This window comes from Acomys minous (assembly GCF_964271855.1).
Source record: "Acomys minous genome assembly, chromosome: 1".
Taxonomy (NCBI): Eukaryota; Metazoa; Chordata; class Mammalia; order Rodentia; family Muridae; genus Acomys; species Acomys minous.
This window is the reverse complement of record NC_140483.1, coordinates 23,633,829-23,655,684: the sequence shown is the minus strand read 5'-3', so window position 1 is coordinate 23,655,684 and position 21,856 is coordinate 23,633,829. Positions and strand designations below refer to the sequence as shown.

Sequence of the window (21,856 nt, the reverse complement as noted above, 5' to 3'; positions counted from 1 at the left end):
CCACAGAAAAGCCAGCAGCACAGTGCGTCCCTTTTACCCTTGTGCTCTTGCCACAAGATGGGAAACAAAGAGTCACAGGAGAACCACTGGCGCACTGGAGTCACACTTGTGGGTCAGCTGGTCCTGCGTGCGCGGTGGGAAATAACACAGAAAACCGTGTGTCAATAGGATAGAAGGCAAAGGCTGACACCAGAGGCTGTCATCTGGCCTGCATTCATGTGTCGTGGCATGTGTGGCTGTGTCCTCACTTACACACGAACACATAAAGTATAGCTACAGCAATTCGCCTCTCATTATAACAGAGTGAATGGACATTTGTCTAAATCTTTTATTTGGGAACACCATCAAAACATTAATCAAGCCAATTAATAAGCTAAAGGGTATACACAAATCATGGATATTTGTTTAGCATATAAATGGCACATGTACATGGGTGTGTGTGTGTGTGTGTGTGTATGTGTGTGTGTCTGTGTCTGTGTGTGTTTGTGTCTGTGTCTGTGTATCTAGTTCCCAGAGGAACATGAAGAAAGACAAATGTTATGGTTTAGATATAAAATGTCCATCCTTGGGCTTGTATGTTTGAACGCTTAGCCACCAACTGGTGGCACTGAGAGACAGGTTTAGCCAGCAGAAGTGAGTCTCTGAGAGTGGGCCTTAAGGTTTCCACCCTGGCTCTACTGCCTGCCCCGTTCTGCTTCCACAGAGCCAACTTACCACTGAAGGGCTGGATTCCAATAAGCCTCAAATCATAACGAACCTCACCTCACTTAAGGCGTTCTCAGACAGGTATTTGGTCCTTGCAAGAAACAAAGTAACTAATACAGTAAGTATGTATGTGGTGTGCAGTTTGTGTGGACCCTGCCACTAGTTTGTGAGCAATGCTACAAACAACAGTACCGGATTATAGTAAACAATGAGTCATAAAACCAAAAGGGAAAGGTATTAGGAGTGTCCTGGCTCTTTTTGTCAACTTGATGCAAGTTGACAAAAGAAGAAGGAAAGAGGAACTTCAGTTGAGAAACCGCCTCCATCAGATTGTCTGTAGGCATTTTCGAGATTAACAATTGATGTGGGAGGAACCAACCCATTGTTGATGGTGCTACCCCAGGGCCAGCGGTCCTGTGTGGTGGGAGAAAGCAGGCTGAGAAAACCATGGAAGGCAAGCCAGTAAAAGCAGCATCCTTCCATGGCCTTCTGTTCTGGACTTCGTGTTCCTGCCATGAGTTCTTTTGATGATGGATTGTAATGTGGAAGCACAACATGAAAAAAAAAACCTTTTCTTCTGGAGTCTCTTTTGGTCATGCTGTTTTATCCCAGCAGTAGAAACCCTAGCGAAGACAAAGAGGATCTGCCCCATGGGGTGCTGTAACGTCAGGCACTTTTAGCTGCACGTGTGTTGTCTCACTTCGTCGTGAATTCACAGATAGAATGACCACAGCACACAGTGGTTAAGAGTATGTGTAGGTGACCCAGAAGTTAAGGAGCCGTGCTGGGTTCAGAACCCAGACATCTATGTGCAGACCTCAGCTGCCATCTCCTGGAAAGTTATCAGTGACAGAGAGGTTCTGAAGACAGTGTGAGCTCTGGAGACTCCAGGGAAGAGCCCTTTGGGCAAAAGAGGTGGGGACCAGCAAGCAAAGACAGCAAGGAGTATAAGCCTGAATCTGCATACAAAGGTTCGTAGACAGTCACAACAGTACACGTGAGACATGAACGGAGGGAGAGAGAAGAGCCACAATGCAGTCAAAATGAGGGAGGTAACTGTGTAGCTTGGGTGACAGAAACAGGAGTGACTGTGTAACCCGGGTGGTAGAAATGGGAGGCCAAACACCACGCTGCTTGTGACTGGGGTGGCAAAAAGGCTGATAAACCTGTCAGAGGCAGAAAAGGAAGGCTATAACAGAGAGTGAGTTCTTCACCAAGCTTGTACCTACCCTTTGACACACCTCGTTCACTGTTGAACTCTAGCAGGCCTGTGCCTGGCCTGGTACTAAGGAAATGATGGGTCCTGCTGCTTGTGGTGCAAATAAGGGCAGAAGTGGGAAAACAAAGCTGATGGGAAGGCAGGAATTAGACATCATTCCTAGCCCTGTTCTGTTTTCTTCACACCCACTGCCTCCCTCTACCAAGACCTCAGCCTTTTTCTCAGGGCAGCTCTCAAAGCTCAAGAAGACACCCCTACGTGTGTGTGTGTGTGTGTGTGTGTGTGTGTGTGTGTGTGTGTGTGTGTGTGTGTGTGTGAGTTCGTGTGTGTACCTGCGCACGCGCTTACTGACAGGGTGCAGAGAGGCCAAGCCACAGCCACTCTTCCCTAAGAACCCACACCTCTCATGTACTGTGAACCTCCTGGCACACAAATCAAAGACTCAACCCAGCATTTCAACCACCATACCAAACATAAGATGTTTACTAGGGCCAAAGGAAAAAGCAACATCACACCGCCTGGCTCCACAGGACTTGTACCAGAGTCAAGTCCCTGAAATTCATGTCCCGATGCCTCCAGAAACCAGGGAGAAGCCACATCTAATCATGTGAGCCAGTATCAGCAGATAGCAGAAATAGCCAGAGTTTTGCTCTTGTAGAAAGCAACTGGAGTCAGAGGCATCAGCAGAGCTTTGTGTCTTCAACTTTGTGTTGGCCAAGTTACTAGTGGCTGTTCTTGGTTGTCAACTTGACTACACCTGGGATTAACTAAAATCCACAAATGGAGGGCATACCAGTGAGGAATTTTTTTAAAATTTGAAGTAGGAAGACCAACTTCTAATCCAGATCTTGAGGCAGGAAGACACACCTTTATTTTGGACCACATCTTCCTCTGGGAACCTATATAAGGGCATCTTTGCCTGCTTGGCAGCAGGCCCATTCCTTTACTGGCATTAGAGCCTCCTTTGGCAACCACTGTTGGATTAGCTGGACCACAGCCTGTAAGTCATTCTAATAAATTCCCATATATATACATATACATTCTAATAAGAAGTTGAGCATTTTCAACGATAATGGGGATGAGTCTTGTCCGATCCTTCACCAAGCCACAACATGAAAGCACATCTGATAATCTGAGGAAGAAATCCTGCCTGTGTACAGCAACCGCAGCCCAGGCCAAGAGCTCCAGCCTTCCTTCCCGAAAGTTTGGCCCGTGGACATGAGCTTGCTGACCATCCCCCTCAATCACCTGAATCAATTAGTCAGTAAGTAGTTACATGTTTTGATACATGCATGCATTTGATTATGACCAACGAAGCATATCCATCACCTTAACCTCCTATCAGCTCCATGTAGTTACATGCTCAGTCTTTTCTTTGAGCTCTTAAGATACGTTCCGTTGTTCATTGTAGTGCCCTTGCTGCACAAGAGAACGCCATGTCTTATTGCTCCAACCTAACACTGTAAGTCTCGACTCCCCTTTATCCTCGCCCATTATCATATCCAGTAATGTGCTGACCAAAAGTAAAATTAGAAAAATAAAGCAATAATAATTATTGGGAGAGTGCTAGGACCCAGGAGATGTTCTGGATGGCAGAGATGCAAACAGAAGCCACTATCTATGCCTGTGACTAGTGAGAGCCAGAGTGTCTTAGATGCCTCCCACATAGCCTGAAACCCCACCATTAGGAGCAGTGCTTGCCACAAGACTTCTTAGAGGTATATGCAATACCTGAGGCTCCCTCTCTGAGTTATCTTACTGCCAATAATGCTAATGGCGACAAAGAAAGAAGATTTATTTATATAGCACAGGTAAAATCTTTCCAGTTTTTTGCAAGATGGAGGGAGTGGGGAGAGAGAGACAGAGAGAGACAGAGACAGAGAGAAACAGAGAGACAGAGAGAGTATGCACTATGAAAACAACAAGTTTCTAAGGGAGAAAGTAAAGATAGGATAGCAAAGAGCAGTCCTCAAGCACAAGGATTTCCCGGGGAGACAGTTGGAAGCCACAGAAGAGTATGGAAGGGCACGGCACGCACGGGGCAACCTAGATACTTTCCGATCTCCAACCACGGCGTTAAGTCCAGCTCAGATCTTTCAGACTCTGAGTCCAGCCTTGCACAGCTACATGAGTTCTTTCCGTTCATCTATGCAGATGGAATAGAGGAAATATGCATCAAAGAGGGCGCTGCGGTTTAGATATGAAAGTCCCCTATGGGCTCATGCGTTGGAACACTGGGTCCCCAGCTGTTGTGGAAAGCATGGCACCTTTAGGAGATGGGGGTCTTGCTAGAGAGAGTGAGTCACTTGGGGGGGAAGACCTTGAGGTCTGGTAGCTCAGCCCCACTTCTTGTCCACCCTCTGATTCTTGAGTATAAAAGCGACCTGACCAGCCACCACAGGGCTGCCTGCTGACACGTGTTTCCCTCAGTGATGGACTCTAGTCCCTCAAGCCTCTGTAAGCTGAAATAAACCCTCCCTTAAGTGGTTTATTGTGAGGTTTGTGGTTATAACAATAAGAGAAGCAATGTAGAAGGTACCAACTGAAATTCTACATATTTTAAATGTGGGGAGATTAGGAAGAGCAACAGCGGTTACAAACTATGACAAGTAACCGGCTTTCAGGATCATCTCTTTGAAACCAGAGCCCCAGCAGGATTCCACACTGCAGACATGGAGAGTGAAGTCTAAACTGCCTTCGCAATGGGATGCAGACATGTCTTGACACAACAGAAGACTACCGAGGTGAAATCTTCTAGAAATACAATGAAGATTGAAGAAGGTCAGGAGAAAATTGCTGATCTTATGAAAAAAAAGAACCAATATTCTAAGTCTGGACTCTGTATGACCTGCATCTGCACTGATGGTGGGATGAAAAAGCACTCATATTTGATAGCTCAGTGCCCTGGAGAGGAACCTTGTGAGAATACTGAAAAGAATATGTTTCATTAAAAATATTCTCTGCACAGCTCCAAACGGGGCATCTATATCACCTATGCCAAGGCCCAGGAAATATTGTGGAAGAGGGGGCAGACAGACTAAGTGGCAGAGCATGGGGAACAGTGCTGGGAACACTCTTCTGTGTAGGACAGGGAAGTTACAGATATGAATACACAGCAGAGTGGATACTTGCTCAAGACCCGTGCATGTGCCTTTCAACACACCGTCACGGATAAGAGTGCTCATGAGACCCTCTTTCTGAGGAGCTACTGGGAGCTAAAGGCTACCATGGTCACATCTTACAGTCTAATGAAGACCCAGAACCCTTGCTAGAAATAATATGGTACCCAAAGAATATGAGACTACAAAGAAAATCAATTAAATTGAAATGCAATTATTTTTTTTTAAGTATCAGAAATAAGCATGGTACAGCCAGATGTGGGTAGCCTATAGTCAAGGAGCTAACACTACAGGTTTTAAGCACCACTGAGTGCATCTGCATATGAGAGTGGCAACATTCCCACGCGGTATGAAACACCTTTGATTTCTGATCATTGGAGGAAAATCTAAATTTTGTTTACAGTTAAAAAATAAACACCTTTCTTTCAAAGGTCATGGATATTCTCCTCTTCAATTCTGTTATCTTGACCTCTCCTATGAAGCTCAGATTTGAAGACCCTTACTTTATATACTGTTTACTCCCTGTCTCTAGAAGAGTCCATGCCTAACACCAGTAGATAAATATTGGGCACGTAAGTAGGTTTCAAATCTCACCCAAGGTGGGAAACCCAAAATATCCTGCAACACCTAATCCAAATTCTAGAATATTTTAGTTCCCTAAACATTTTTCTAAATTATATATTTATTTAGATTCTGCTTATTTTTAATTTACAATAAGGAGAAAAACTGAAATAAATCAGAATGAATTCAATTTTACCTTTCCACTATAAAAATGTTTACAAAGCAAATCACTTATATAGTTGAGGCTTACACGGAGAACTCGAACCATTCTGAGCGAGCGAGCTGTTTCTAGATAGACGCTTTAACTGGCCTCCCAGGTGCAATAGCCAAGCGTTGTGAACTACAAATCAGAGCACCAGATGTGACAAACGGCGTTTTTTGCCCCAGTTGGTGAATTTACATTTTTTAAAAAATCTAAAATGTATTACATGGAAATAATTTAGTAAGTTGCTTGTGCTAGAAGAACAAAAATTGAACAAAAGAAATGCATAATTTAGTACAAATGTTTTCCCATCGCTATCAGCTGAGAACTTGAGAGCAGGGACTTTTCATAGAATTGTGTCGGTAGCCCCTAATGGAGCGACCCTGCATTTTCTTAGAAGTTTAAATTATGCAAGCTCTGTTCCCCCAATCCATGCCCACTCCTGCAAGCGTATGTTTCTGCGTGAAGCGAAATGTTCCTCCCTAGTAGTGACGAGGCTGAAGTGTGCCGTGCACCTCAGCATTTACTCAAGTCCTGACTCTGCCTGCATGTAAGGACCTTATTTGGAAATGATGTCTCTGTATATGTTCTGACATTTCGCTTCTGGAGTCGACATCACCCAGTGGATCATTCTGAGAGAAAACAGGCAAACCCAAGAAGGAGGCGAGGTGACCACAGAGGCAAGGCCGGATGGATGCAGGAGCCATGAGAAGCCAGAGGGTGACGGCGGGCTACCTCTCTGGAACCTCTAGAGCAACCTAGGCTCTGCTGGCATCCTGCTTTCACATTTTCTCCAGGACTGTGAGGCTGCAAGTGTGTTTCCTTCCAACACTCAGCTTCCGGTAGCTTGTTATAGAGCCCTAGACAGCTAAGAGAAGCCGCCAAATCCATTGTTCTCTTTCTTCAGAAATAGTTTCTCTTAGATCGCGGCCTAAGGTTTCAGGATTTTTAAAGTCAAAGCGTAAGCCCGAATCTCCCTGCTACCCCACCTCCATTTCTGGTGGCTTTCCTACAAAGCTTTATTTACAAACAGGCTTTTGGCCATAGACTGTTGGTTGACAGTTGGTGTACTAAATACTGAATTAAGACAGTATTTATCTTAGTTTCTTAATTTTCACTTTCAGCGTCTTTAAGTTTGTACCCAAGGCACATGGTTCACTCACATCCCTAGTCGCCTCCCCGGCTCCCTGAGCTGTGCCCGTGAGTTCTCCTTTTGTCCATGCTGAACTGTTCTCCCTCTAGCCAACCTCTCTTCTGTGCTCTTGACCTCTGAGTGATAATGCTTTGTCTCCAGTGAGTGACAACTGATTGCATCTGGGAGTTTTAATAACAAGTCGGTATTTCCAGAAGAGAACTGAAGAAAGTGCAAATAAAGGTAATCCCAACCAGATTCCTACAGGCCCTCCCTAGACGCTTTGCTTGAGGGGGAGAGTAGTGCCCCTTGTTGATATGCACACTCCTTGACACTCTCCTACTGCTCCTATGCAACCTAAGCCGTGTTCACCCTTTGGCTACCATATTGGGAACATTGCAAAAAAGATCGTCACTAGTTGAAGGACAAGTCATCCCACGATGGCCCCTCTCTCACCACTAGTGTATTTGCTCCAAACTCTATCTTTCAAATGAATTTGGCCTTGAGATTTGGGGGGTTGTGTGTGTGTTATTTTTTTAAACACAATTTACTGCAAGGGTCTGCTCACTGACCCACCCCTCTCTTCATGGTTTTGGGTTTATTCAATAAAACCTCTCATGGTTTTACTGAAATGAGATGGAGGGAGCTCTGAGCCACAGTTCAAATCATCAGAAAACCTAGATCTGGCACAATCTAGGGTGAGCCTGTTTGTGTCTCAAGCAGGCCCTTCCTCCCTTACTCTACTCTGTTCTCTTCATCTGTAAATCTTTGTCCTTCCTCGAAATGTTTATGAGTCAAGAGAATAGTAAGTGCTCGGATAACTAGTTAATAAAGCAAGCTCTACCCCAAGGCTTACAGATGCATATGTGTTAGGAGGGTCACAGGACAACATTCATAACCACAAATCATGGGTGGGTAGTGACAGGTGACAAATCATGGCACTCTCAAACAGTAAGTGGTTTTGTTTTCATTAAGACAATAGTTGATTTGGAGAAAGAAACAGGCAAAAATGGTTCTATTTTTAAATTAGCATGTGCATACATAGCTAAAATATATGTAACATTGGGGCTATGCCAGGAGCTGTAAGGTTAAGGCAAGTAGCCACCTCTGCAGTGTTAGAAGAAACAGCTAGGAAAGAAAATGTAACTTCATATTATATCATTTTGAAGAAGAAGAAGAAGAAGAAGAAGAAGAAGAAGAAGAAGAAGAAGAAGAAGAAGAAGAAGAAGACTAAAGAAAGTAAAGTGCTACTTAATTACCTGCCTCCAGCTGCAATCACATACCAGAGGATACATCCATATATATATACATTCTCCTTATGGCCAGAACATTTAATCCCCTGACAGCACTGGGGATTGGATTAAGCCAGGGTGTCATGCAAGCTAGACAAGTGCTCTATCCATGAGCTAGATCCCTGGCTTTCCTTTTACTTATGAGAAAGGAGTTTACTAGCCTGTCCAGGACGGTTTTGAACTCACTCTGTGAGTGAGGCACATGGCCTCCACAGTAGGAGTATCTGCGCTTACAAATATGTGCCACCCAAAGGGATGCATTCTTATCCAGTGAGTCTTCTCTGCCATACACACACACACACATACACACACACACACACACTATATATACACACACACACACACACACACACACACACACACACACACACATAGATATATGTCACCCAAAGGGAAGCATTCTTATCTGGTAAGTCTTCTCCACCACACACACACACACACACACACACACACACACACACACACACTTACACAGCTGGAAGTACTAACCTCATGGTGGTTAAAGTCTGAGCAATGACCCACCGCCCACTCTGCTATGGTGCTGAACACTTTCCATAGTCCACACTACCCCTGTTGCCACCAAATCTGTCCATCCTTTGCGCTGTTTGTTCATTCATCTTACACATACTTAAGGGGTCTCCACCTTGTGTTTCACACCGTGCTTGGTTCCAGAAAGTGGAACCAGAAAAGATTTCTACACTTAAGCCATTCAGAGCCTTCTGGCTGCTAATAAAATGGAAGATTTAGAGATGTTTCATTGCTATATTAAAGACCGTTTAATTAGGTCCTCCCACCCCATAGTGTTGAATGGTAATTCAAATTACATTGTCTGTTATATTCTTGGTATGTGCTATGGTTTTAATTTTTTAAAAAACAACAGTGTATTGAGTAGCCAAAAATTCATACAGAGCCACTATTAATTGAAACCACCGGGGACAGATCAAGAAGGAGAGGGAACATAACTCAGGAAGTGTGGCGTTTGAAAGGCAGAAGGGAGAAGAAAGGCCACTTCAGGCAGCCATAGCCTGTGAGGAGGTGCGGATGGGGAAGGGGCACAGTGAGAAACAAAGCCCATTCTGCTGTAGAACTGTTGGGAACCTTAGTGACTATCCTTGGATTCCCTGTTTCACAGATGCCCTGTGTGATGGAGAAGGAACTGACCTGCCAGGACCACACAGCTGAGCAAACCTGGTCATGCTGCAAGGAGTACTGGAACACCTTACAGCGCTTAACGCATGCCCTGGGACATGCTGTCCCCAGGAACAAATGCAAGTTCCAATATGGGAAGTTGGGCGTGGTGGAGCTCTGAAAGGGCTCTTGAGAAGATGCACGGAGGGAACTTAGGGCATTGATGTTGGAAAGATCAACTGGGACTCAATTCTGAAAGATGGGGGGCAGCAATCCAAGAATCATGGACCTTCTTTTCCATAGAAGTCACAGAGCTTCCCAAAGGTCTCAGCAGAGCCCAGATACAAAGCCTGCACTGTTGTTGTTGTTGTTGTTGTTGTTGTTGTTGTTGTTGTTATTGTTGGATTGGATTGATTTATAGAAAGAATTTAACTTTGAGCAATGAATATATTTTAGAAGCTTTTTAAAAAAGGAGATCTCAGAATAGAAAGAAGAAAATTCCCTAGGATTTTGTGCAGTCTCTGTAGAGAGAAAAAGTACATTTTTATAACACCTTTCCTTCTGTGGCCTCTGCTTTGGTTCCTGCCTTGTGCTCCTGCCTTGCCTTCCATCAGTGATGGGCTCTGGCCTGTAAACTAAGTCAATTCTTTCCTCCTTTTCATATATATACATACACAAAATGTTGTAATAAGTGTCTTTATGTAGAAACTTGCTCCTTTTAGAGTATTTTCATAGTACATTCATAAACAAAAATTCTTAAATCTAACAATATAGACACATTTTAAGATCATTCATACATCTTGTCTGGTTGATTTCTACTTTTTATTATTTAATACATGAAAAAGTATACAATTTTAGGATTGGAAAGAAGTAGAGATTTTATTAAATGAAAGTAGTTTCTTGGTTTTTTTTTAATGGTTTACTTATTTTTTTCCTTTATGTACAGTGTTCTGCCTGCTTGTATGTGTGCATGAGGGTGTCAGATTCCCTGAAACTCGAGTTATAGTCAGTTTTGAGTTTCCATGTGGGTGCTGGGAATTGAACCTGGTTTCTTTTGAAGAGCAGCATGTGCTCTTAACCCCTGAACCAACTCTCCATCTTCCAGATTCTCCTGTTTTAATAGTCTTTTATAATTTATATATATAATATAATATAATATATATATATATATATTCCCCATGCAAATTAGTTCACAGAGGACAGGGAATGGCTGACTTGGCTTTATCTCTCACTCCTTGGCTACTCTTTGCATCCTCATGTTCTTCTGTCTTCCCATCAGTGTCACATCTCCTTTCTTTTCTCAAAGGCCATCCCAGCCTCTCCGGTTCTAGGATTTATGGAGGGGAATTCTGCTGTGCATTTCGTAGCACGGGGCCCAAGTGCTCAATCTGAGGCTTCTGTATCCTCGCCCAAGGCTTTGGAAAGTGTAGTTTTGCAACAAAAGAAGATGAGTGGTGCTTTCTGGTCCACATGCACTATGCGTTTGCACATTATCTTCCCTTGGGTGCATTCATTGTCCCTTGTTCTGTAATCACAGGAGGCCACTCTCTGCTGCTCCCAGAGCTGATGCAGCTGTAGTCACCACACCCCAGTGTAGTCAAAGGCCCTTCCTCTCTTTTCTGCTTGGCATTGTTTGCCTGCATTGCCCTTGCTCTTTCACTGGGCTACCGACCCAAGCACTCGCAGCACCTAACTGCTCTCCCTTCCCGTCTGTCTTACCCACTGCAGGGAAATCAGATCTCCCCACAGCAAAATGTATAACATCTCACAACATCACTCCAAACGACTACACCCATTCTTTGTCACCTCCATGGGAACAAAGGTATATTTCCAGTGGTTTAATAAAAAAACAAAAGCCAAGTGTTTTTACCACAAGATGCATCGTGGGATCTGTAGGATGAAGTCTTCTGCTTTATCACTAAAGCAGACATAAGGAAAGTTAGGTATTTTAAAGAATTCCCTGAGGGCTCCCTGCAAGAGGTCAGGGAGTTTTCCATGTGAGGAGTCCTACTTCATCCCCACAGTCCCTCAGAATCGATGGAGAGTGAATCAGATTCTAGAATTGGGGAAAAAAGAGGACTCTCCACATGTGCCTACTCTACCTTCTCAAAATATCACTTGTGTGCTAAGGTAGGTAGACAGAAAAAAAGAATGTAAGCTCCCGGGGCTGAAGCAGATTCCCACAGAAACCCACACTGAACCTCCTGGGGTCCAGGCCCCTATGCCTACCTCCTTCAAAATTTTGTTCTGGAAGAGACACTGGCCTAGAACCCTCATGGCTTGCAGAGCAGAGTGCCCAGTGCTCAAGTGACTCCACAGGCCCTGCCTTCTCCTCCCACAGCCTCCATCTCTGCTGTGTGTTTGCTGAGCAGACGCCTGGTCCCAGCTCCTCTGCTGCTCCTTGAACTAACTCCTGTCTGTCTTCCATCGCTGTGTGCAGTCTCATACGTTTGGCATACAGAGGCAGCTATTCTAGGAACTGGGAGTGCCATCATCTCACAATTCAGAAACCCCAAACAAGACACAGGTGGTGGGATTCTCCCTGGAAATTAAAAAAAAAAAAGGAAACATCTGAATCTGGCTGCCCAGAGGCCAGACCAGAAGTGGGTTGGGACTAACACTGCCTTTCCAACGGAAGACACAGGTGACAACAGGCCCATACAAGGATTTTTTTTTCTTTTTATTAGTGTGTGGAGGTGTGGTGTGTGTGTGTGTGTGTGTGTGTGTGTGTGTGTGTGTGTGTGTGTGTGTGTCCACGCACAAACACATACCTCAGCTCATATGTGAAAATCAAAGGGCACTTTGGGAGTCAGTTCTCTCCTTCCACTCTGGGTTCTGAGGACCAAACTCTGGTCATCAAGCAAATGCTTTTTACCAACTGAGCCCAAACACACTTCTACTCAAATTTCTTCTTGCCTCATTCCCTGTCATCTATCTGAAGGCAGGAGCCATGAGCCTGGTGCCCTGGAAAGCAGGGACTTAGACCAGATTCAGGCTTCTGCAGCAATTCAGTGAGCATTGCCAGCAAGGAATGTTTAATATTATTCCCAACAGCCCACGATTGGGGCTAAAATATCCAACATACGAAAAATTGTAAGACTTGGGAGTTGAAACTGAGAATAGTATTTCTAGCTTGCAGCCCACAGTCTGCTTGGAGAGCAAGAGTTAGGGCTGACTCTTAAATAAAGATCAAAGCAAAACTAACAGATTGAAATCAGAGAAAACATTAGCTCAAAATATGCCATGCACCTATAGTTTTAGGCGCCCCCCCCCCCCCGAGTATGTATATTTCCTCTGAAAGTTTGTTTTTGTGACACCTCAAACCTCAATCATAACTACTGTCACTCAACAAGACAGACATCACAGATGAACATCTCTAAAAAGCAAAGTTGCCCTCCTCCTTCCCCATCCCCACCCCTCTTAGCATCCACACACACACACACACACACACACACACACACCACCACCACCACCACCACCACCACCACCACCACCACCACCACCAGAGCAAGGACCATACAAATTCTGAGTCCCCAAGTCAGCATTCCGCTGGCCTATTCTGGCAGCAGACAGGATGCTGCCCCCTCTGGGGGGGCTCTTGTCTTTGCAACCTTATCCCCCACTCCTCCGCCCACCCTCTGCTCCTAGTGGACTGCTATTTCCTCTCTCTTCTCCACCTCACGTGCCCAGCCAGGTCTCTCTGGGTCATTGTGGCCTCAGTCAGCTCCAACAACAACAACTGATTATACCTTCCCCTCTACATGTTGGATCCCTTCCTAGCTTCAGGGTTTAACTCAAGCTCCATGCCTTTCAAGTGCAGGGCGTTTCTTCTGTAATATTCCAGAAACAAGTGCCATTGACACCTTTTCTATCCGCACTTGAGCATATGTACCTCTCTCTCTCTCTCTCTCTCTCTCTCTCTCTCTCTCTCTCTCTCTCTCTCTGTGTGTGTGTGTGTGTGTGTGTGTCTCCCTCCCCCTCCCCTCCCCCTTTCCCTCCCCTCCTCCCTCTCCTTCATCTCCCCTTTGCCCATGAATAGCTTAGCTGGAATTGTCTCCTACTTAGTACATCTTTCCCTTCCAACCACTCCCACAATTCCTCAAACATCTCAGACACTCAATAAACACCGTTCCTATTTCACTAAGTAAAAATATCATTCAAAGATCTTGAATCTCAGCAACAGAAGAGCTTACTGGTTTCCAGCCCCCAGTACTTTGCTTACATCCGTCCTGAGCTGTTTTTGTTTTTGTTTTTGTTTTTGTTTTATGGAGCTCTGTTCATCCAGAAATGTCTAAGTCAACCTGGGTGTGTTTTACCTCCATTTCCCTCTGGCAGATTTGCTTTTCTCCATTTCTGGTGGGTCCCTTCCCTCTCTGGCGGCGCACTTATGATAGCTGTGGGTCCTCTAATTAATTACTTATCCCAACCCCACCTTTGCTAAAATAATCCTGACACAAATCTTCATCCACGTGATCACAGTATTTCATTTACCTCTGCCATAACATACTCGGTAGCCAGCAGATGGCTCCTAGATTTGTTTCTATTCAACCTTCACCAATTCCTACTTCCAACACCCCAGGCAGCGCTGTCTTCATGTCCCAGAGCACATGTCCTCCAGGATATATGGGACCACTGTCTCCCATCACAGATGAATCAGAAAGAGGCCTTGCCTAGATCACTGTGATGGGAAAGGGTATCTAAGTCATGACAGAAAGTCAGACTGTGGCTGGAAACGCGAGGAGAAATGCTTGTTGACCAAGTTCTCGGCCAGAAATGATGCTACTGCTTTAGGCCGCATGGAGCTAGACCATGACCAGTTTCCTGTTTTCTTATGAGTAAGATGACCGACCAAACAACCAGCATCCAAACTGAACGTGCAGGATGAAGAGCTGTCAGTAGGTCATCTGGAGCTCAAGGTGTGGCCACCTGCTTTTTGATAGTCTTGCATAGTGCGTCATGACAGCGGAAGTTGACTACAGCCTTGGGTGATTAAACTCCTCTAGCACTGCTTGCTTTGTGTGGCTAACACACACGATTTATTGCACAGAGCCGGCTCCCTAGTGGATGTCAGAGCTTCCAGAGAGACACAGTCAATTGCTACAGAACCTGGGTGTTTAAGATGAAGGTATAATTGACTGATTTGTCCTCCTCTCGCCTCTCTTCTCTCTTCCTCTGTCTGTTCACCACTGTCTGCCCATGTCTTCTATATTGCACTCTGTCCTGTCTCCTGATTCTAATCTCCCACTGTCTCTCTCTACTATAGACACACACACACACACACACACACACACACACACACACACACGGATAACTCTCCCTATTTGTTTCTGACAGCTCAAAACAACTTGGATTTGTGACAAAAAGCACTTTTACGTGAAGGAACCAAAGTACTTGAGATAGCTTCCAGGTACAACACCATGAAAGTGGCGGCAGGGGTGGGGTGAGGCGAGAGGGGATGTATACCCAAACCAAGGCACATGGGCTATATTTAGCACATTCCTTCCATATTGAAATGATGGATTCTAGAAATGGTTATTTCAAATGGGGGCAGAGGAAGTAAGACCAGAATCATAGCCCCTCAAAGGTAGAACAGAGAGACTAAATGGTGCTTGAAAATCTAATGGAAGAGAGAAAGCCCCGAAATAACTTCCGATTGGTGGCTAAGCATAGCTATGAATTATTCCTTCTGAAATATCCGCTGTGAAACTTCTGATTAAGATTTTGTCAAAGGAAGGAAGAAAAGAGAGGAGAGCAGAGGTAGACTGATAAGCAACCTGTGGAAAGAATTCATTAAACTTTGACTTATGGCCACAAGCAGGGGAATGGGGAAGACGCTGAATTTTCCCTGTACCCAGGAATCACTCATCTCACAGTTCCACCACACGATTTTCTCAGTCATTCACGTACTCAACAATATTCCAGAAACTGTAGGGGGCACAAGCAAGTCTAAGGCAAGTCAGGGATCTTCACTGAGCAGCCTCCAAGTGCCAGGTGAAGAAACAGGCATGAAGAAGATGGTGCATCTTGGTTCAATGAGCTACAGAATAGAAGTTATCAGAACCAGGTCTAAGGCAAGGCATTGAGCCTTCACTGAGCATCCTTCATGTTCCAGGCCCTGGGCTAGATCCTAGAGATACAGCTGCAGGCATGAAAGAGGCATGGTTCTGATATCAGCGAGCTCTATGCTACAAGGGTCTCACATTTGTGAAGCGGCCACGGTGCTAGACTCACTGGAGAGATCGGACCTGCCCAGAGTGTGACGTGAGAAGTCTCGCGAGACCAGAGGTTACCTCCGGCCGACCTCCTCGACGTATTGGAGACCTGGGAAAATCTCTGCAGTGTAGCAATGCTTCTCTCTTTGCCTCCAGTCCTGCCTCGATGTACAATCTGCCCTGGCTTTGAAACAGGTTTTAGGTTATTTACTCCTCTAAAACTGTGTTCAGCTCTCTGCTCTAGATCCCAGGATTGGGTGGTTCTCAGTATCGTTTTCTTGTAAGTCATTTCAAATTATTGTTGAAAGAAAGCAACTTATAAAAATTAGTGAGATTGTAGTCTTAGAAGACACACTCCGGAATCCAACACTCCCATGAGATAAACGAGTTTCAATGTGAGCCACGCCCTGACCTCCACTACTTACATCAGTGGGCGCAGAACATTCTCTGTAGAACAGAGTCCTCCAACGCAGGAGTTTCCTGCTCCCCTTCGACTATTGCAGCTTCTTTAAAGGACTCCAAGCAACAAGCCTCTGAACTCTCTGGAACACCGAATATCAGGCCACTTGTAGATTTCCCTTGATAGCAGGGGGAAGGAAAAGCAATATTTTATTGCAAGGTTTTGCTTCGTTCACATTTTGTTCCTTCTTAGCACCCCCACCAGCAGTACACCAAGCTGCCAAGCACCCCAGGCTCTGATGAGACCAGACTCATCCCACAGAACCTCAAGGGAGGTTTCATTTCTATCTTCTGATCATGGGTGATTCATAAATTAAAACAGAGCATTTTAAAGTTATTAAATATTCCTTGGTGACAATTACGTTAACATAAATATTAATAACTGTGAAAAATAAATTTTCCCCAGAAAATTTTGTGAGAATAACAACATCATTTTCCATTTTTTTTTAATATCCCAAACATCTGGCTTCATCAAAAACAGCTGGATTATCATATCTGTTTCTGGATCCAATTTGTTACAGTATCACATGTCAGTTAACCTTTGGAAAGCTCCTCTGCATACTCACAGGAGAATGAGAGGGGAGACGTCTTGGCACTATCCTGAAAATAATTTTATCACGTGGATCTTCCAAGTGAGCCTCGAAGACTTGAAGGAAGCCCATATAGTGTCTCATGTGATGAAAGGTCTCGTGTGTACCCCAGACTCTTCATCCTCTGCCTTAGGTGAAACCGCTTCTCTTTCTGAATCAGTTTCTAGGAATTCTCTACGTGTGTGTGTGTGTGTGTGTGTGTGTGTGTGTGTTTGCTATGAATGCATAGATTAACATTTAAGCTTATAAGGTCAAATGGCAGCAAATTGTGCATTTCATTGGTTCCTCTGTGTTACTAGTTGGGGCAAGTTACAAGTCAGCCCCCTTTGTAGCTGCCTCCCTTTCCACTGTGAATGAATGTGACCACAGAGGAGGGGGAAGGGAGGGAGAGAGAGAGAGAGAGAGAGAGAGAGAGAGAGAGAGAGAGAGAGAGAGAGAGAGAGAGAGACAGAGACAGAGAGAGAGAGAGAGAGAGAGAGAAAGGAGAGAGAAGAGAGAGAGAGGGAGAGAGACTGAGACTCGTGTGTGTGTGTGTGTGTGTGTGTGTGTGTGTGTGTGTGTGTGTGCCTGTGTGTGTGTGTATGAACCCATCGTGATACCTATGGTTCAGGTATGTTACAGAATGACTACATAAGTGTCATTTCCTCATAGGCGCAGAGTACCACACAAAGCAAGAGCATATGCTATGTAGCTAAAGATGGTTTTCACCATCTTCTGGCTTCCTGACTGGACACACAGCTGAAGTATTTCAACCCTGGGAAACAGCTAAACCTTGCCTTAGGTTCCTGTCATTCCACAGCAAGGTGATTGCCAGGGAAGCAGGCCTTGGGATCAGGGGCCATGTGCACAGGGCTATTTACAAACAGCAGCCTCTCTTGAGACACTCCCACCAGCATCACGTTGGCATGAGTTGGGAGAGCCAGGTCCTACTTCTGAAAGCTACTTCCCTGCAGTACAGAGAAGGCAAACAGGTGGTCCTCTTGGCTCACAACGTCCCTCATGTGGAAGCCAAGGGAGAACCCGGCTCATACAGTTAACTGGGTTTACATTAAGTCGCTCAGATATTAAACTCAGAGCACATCAGCAGTGGCAGAAGCGGAGTTGCAGCACCATGCCATCATCCCTAGCAGCCCAGGGACCTCCTTTCATCTTCTAGGGACCTTAGCTCTAAAGGACAGCAAAGAATTTCAGGCCAAGCTGGTGTGGAGCAGAGTTTGGGTTGTACTGAAGCTAGTGTGATGCAGGTTGGAAGCGCAAGCATCAAGAGGAAGAAAAGTAAGACCCAGCCAGCCAAGCCCATTTCCTTGTCTTTGCGATAGTTGTGTACAGGATTTTTAGCAGTTCTAAAGCTGCTATCTCCAAGGACTCGCCAAGAAACCTAAATGAGAGACTGTGACTGTTCCTGAGTGGCGCCTGATGGGACTGAGGATTGTTTGATGGAGAAGGAAGGCATTGTTTGAGCTAATGCTTGAGATAATACTGGGACCTAGGGGCTGGAGAGATGGCTCAGAAGTTAAGAGCACTAGTCTGTTCTTCCAAAGGTCCTGAGCTCAATTCCCAGCAACCACATGATGGCCCACAACAATCTACAATGAGATCTGGTGCCCTCTTCTGGTATGTAGGTGTGCATGCAGGCAGAATACTGTATACACAATAAATAAATCTTAAAAAAAAAAAATACTGGGACTTAGGTAAAAAGAATAAGGATGAAAAGCCAGGAAAGTGGAGCAGTCTAAGTCGACAAGTTATGGGGAGAGGAGAGCAGCAAATGGTTGGTTGGGAGCCAGGGATGTGTAAGTAACTGGGAGAGAGCTGGAAGACGGTTGATGTGGGGAAGCAGCGCTGGGCATGCTGGCAGCCTGGGTGCTTCAGGCAAAGGCTATGGGAGCCTCTGTGGGGCTTAATCTAACATGTCAAAGTCTTTAAAAGAGGGACAGGGCGTGTGATAACCAGACGGAACCTGACTTATAACAACGACAGCATCATAATGTAGAACACTATAATAACATAGGCATAGTTGAGAGCGGGCCCGTGACTAGAACAGGAGGCGGGAAGGACTAGTCCGAGGAGCCTGAGCGCCTCTTGGGATTAGGAACACATCCTTACTTTATTGAAGCTGGGAAAACCAAAGGAAGGATTTGCTCACAAAGAAAGATCGACCATAAAGAATTTGGTTTCCTATGGAGAGAAAAAAGATGGACATTGCCTGTGAAGAGGCAGAAGGTTGGCATTCAAGGGAGTACGATGCTGTCCATACAAGGATTAATCAACTGCCTGAGGCAGGAACAGACACTTGAAGTGGATGAGAAGACCTAAGAGAGAGAAAACTAAGATCAGTCTTGGGGTGCACTTGCCCTGGGTAAGGAGACTACCTACGTGTCCTTCATATTTTCCATGGAAGACAACATCAAAGACCCTGACCGAACACAACTTCCGTATTTTTGCAGATGATGAAAAACCCCAAACCCAGAAGGTTAATTTATCCAAGGTCACACACAACATCTACACAGAACAACTGAGACAGTGTGAGTGGCCATTGGCAATCGGAATTGCGTTAGCATGTGGGATGCTTTCCCGTGCAGCGCATGGCCCCGTGGTGTGAGAGAAGGCTGAGAGAGAACAAGCTACAGACTTCCGCTGTCTCTGCTGGAACAGTCAGCGGTGTCGGGCTGCACCATATAATCAGCTTGGGAGTGCAAACCGCGCCTTACTCATCAGCTTGTCACTGTCCCCATGACCTCCCCTTCCTGTTTCCACTACCAGTTATTACCGAGGAGAAAATCACAGATCACTTCTCTCCTCTGCATATACATATGATCTCAGGCTTCTGGACTTGAAAGGACCTTAAGGATTCATCTCATTTTAGAGGGGGAGGGAACTACAGAAACTGAGTTTGAGAGGTTGAGGGAGACAGTGACTTGCCCCAGATTGTGAGTTAGTAAATCCCAGACCCAAACCCCAGCCTCTTGTTTCTTTCCATTACACTACAAACTTACTAGTGTAAGAAGCATATTTCTAAGACACACTCTCCAGTGCCTAATTTCTCCAAACCTATGTTGTGCATTCCTTTTCCCTCGAGGTGCCCCTTCCAAAAAGAGCCCATGGCTCAATAAGCTTGTGAAGTGCTACAATCTACCCTCTATGATAAGTAACACTCTGTGTCGGGGGTAGGGGTTGGGGAGAGATAGGTATATTGTAAGTGTTCATGCATGTGTGCATATTCGTGTGCACATATGTGAAGGCACATGTAGAGGTCAGAGGTCAGCATTTAGTTGTCTTTCTTAATCACCCCCCACCCTGTCTTTGAGACACACATTGAACCTGGAATTCAATGACTTGGCAGGACTAGCTGAGCACGCAAGCTCCAGGGATCCTGTCTCTGCCTCGCCCATGCTGGGATTAAAATTATCTGCCACCAGGACTAGCTTTTTATCTGGTGTTTATCTGGGATCCAAACTCAGGTTGTCATGTTTTTATCAACTTTTTTTTTTGGTCAGCATTTTATCAACTGATCCATCTCCCCAGCCTTGAGGCAACACTTCTGCTACCATAGGAAAAGAAGGAGACCAAGCTACTTCTCCAACGGTATTTTCCAAATTCACTTGACTACAGTCCTCTCAACTTTCCCCCACCACTTTGTCACTCTACTAACATGTTACAAAGTCCCAAGAGTTACACTTTGGAAAACATAAGCCTCGTGAGAAAAAAAAATTCCTTCTTAAAGCCCAAGCAAAATGTTCCCATGGAGTGAGTGGTCTTCCTTGTGGAGACCTAGCAGGGAAGCCATGAGACACAAGAGAAGGAGAGAGAAACAATAAATAGTTGCCATTGGTTCCAGAACCGCGTGCACTGACTGTCAGCAGCAAAGGGTGAGGTGGCCACAGTGTCACCTGGGACCTAGCTAAAGACACTTGACTCCACCCACAGGTGCTCATCTTCTCCGTGTCGGCTAATCGAGTTTCCTTCTGGCCTCTGTTAGTAGGGACACTGTCGTGCCAGGTCCTTCCACGTCTGCCATAGATGTTCACCGTCCTGATCTAAAGCCTCTGGACTTAAAGTCAGGCCTGCAGCTCCAAAAGAGGCTTTTTAATGAATGTCTCCACCCGACCCCTTCTCCTCTGCAATTCCTCTTACAAGATCCTGCCCTGTTAATCTTCTTCAGACAGCACTCCATTTGCTTTCAGAGAAAGGAGATGTTCACAACTCTACAACAACCAAGGTCCCTCACTGATGTCCTAAGTCCTAACTGTGCAACACAGTGCAATCCATGCTCCCCCAACAAGTTCCTCATCACCTTGGGCTAGCTTGTCTTCCGCTGATACCCTAGGCACACACAGTGACTGCTGAGCTCTGCACTCCTGCACTCCTGCTCAGTTTCTGCCTCTCCAACTTCTTCCGGTTCTTATCTCCCACCTTCCGCCAACAGTCCTGAGGTGGAGCAAACATTTCACCCACTCCCACTCTCACAGACACTGAGGCCTCCGTTTGCATGTCTTGTTCTTGACTGACTCTTCATTGCCTGATTCACACTAAGCTTGGGAAGGGAAAGCATTGATTATTAAGTATACTTAGACGTTTCTCTTGATGATTAAAACAAGGAATTCATATTTGTCTCATGGCAACTTCAAATTTACAAAACTTCAGGTCAAAAACTAGGAAACTAGCCTCTTTTGAGGACTCAAAGGCATTTAGAGTAACTCTTTCTAGTTAAGTTGACCTTAGGTTTTGAAAATAGTGAGAGAAAAAAATATTCTATGTCCTCTTAGAGGACCCAGGGAATCCCACTAATTTTCCTAGAGACAAGGCTGAGCTTTCTGCCACTTTCCCACTGGCTTCTCGCTGCACTCCAGGAGGAGGGGCTAGACAGGGTGTGTCAGGTGATGTGTCTCCAAACAGTCCAAGAAGCTGGTCAAAACAAAATCCATCCCAAGCAGACTTTCTCTCTTGACAACTGTTCTTTCCTTCGTTAATTCTTCTAATTGTGCCACTGCCACATTTGTAATCAACATGCTAAGATAAGAGGATGGATTTTTTTAAGGTAAACAAACAACAACAAAACCCAATCCTGGTACTTGAGTCATCTGCAGTCAAATGTAGTTTTACTCACTGTGAGTGCAGACCTGCCTGAAGGAGGCTGCTCAAACAAATAGGGGTCGCCTGGGCACTATGTGGAACTTTCTTACTCACTGTCTGGAGCAAAGCCTGATACATATATTATATATTTTATATGTTATATA

The 21,856-nt window shown here is 45.1% G+C and overlaps 1 protein-coding gene across 7 annotated transcripts in view; it reads right to left on the bottom strand.

The window, feature by feature from the left end:
• DDR2 (discoidin domain receptor tyrosine kinase 2) overlaps positions 1-21,856 on the bottom strand; it is a 117,362-nt gene that overhangs the window by 81,971 nt on the left and 13,535 nt on the right. For 4 of the 7 annotated variants that reach the window (XM_084787180.1, XM_084787179.1, XM_084787178.1 and 1 more), the window contains one exon: positions 15,996-16,148. The exons of the other annotated variants lie outside the window; for them this stretch is intronic. The gene's annotated coding sequence lies outside the window, so the exon portion shown is untranslated. The remainder of the gene's footprint in view (positions 1-15,995; positions 16,149-21,856) is intronic. 7 annotated transcript variants of the gene reach the window in all.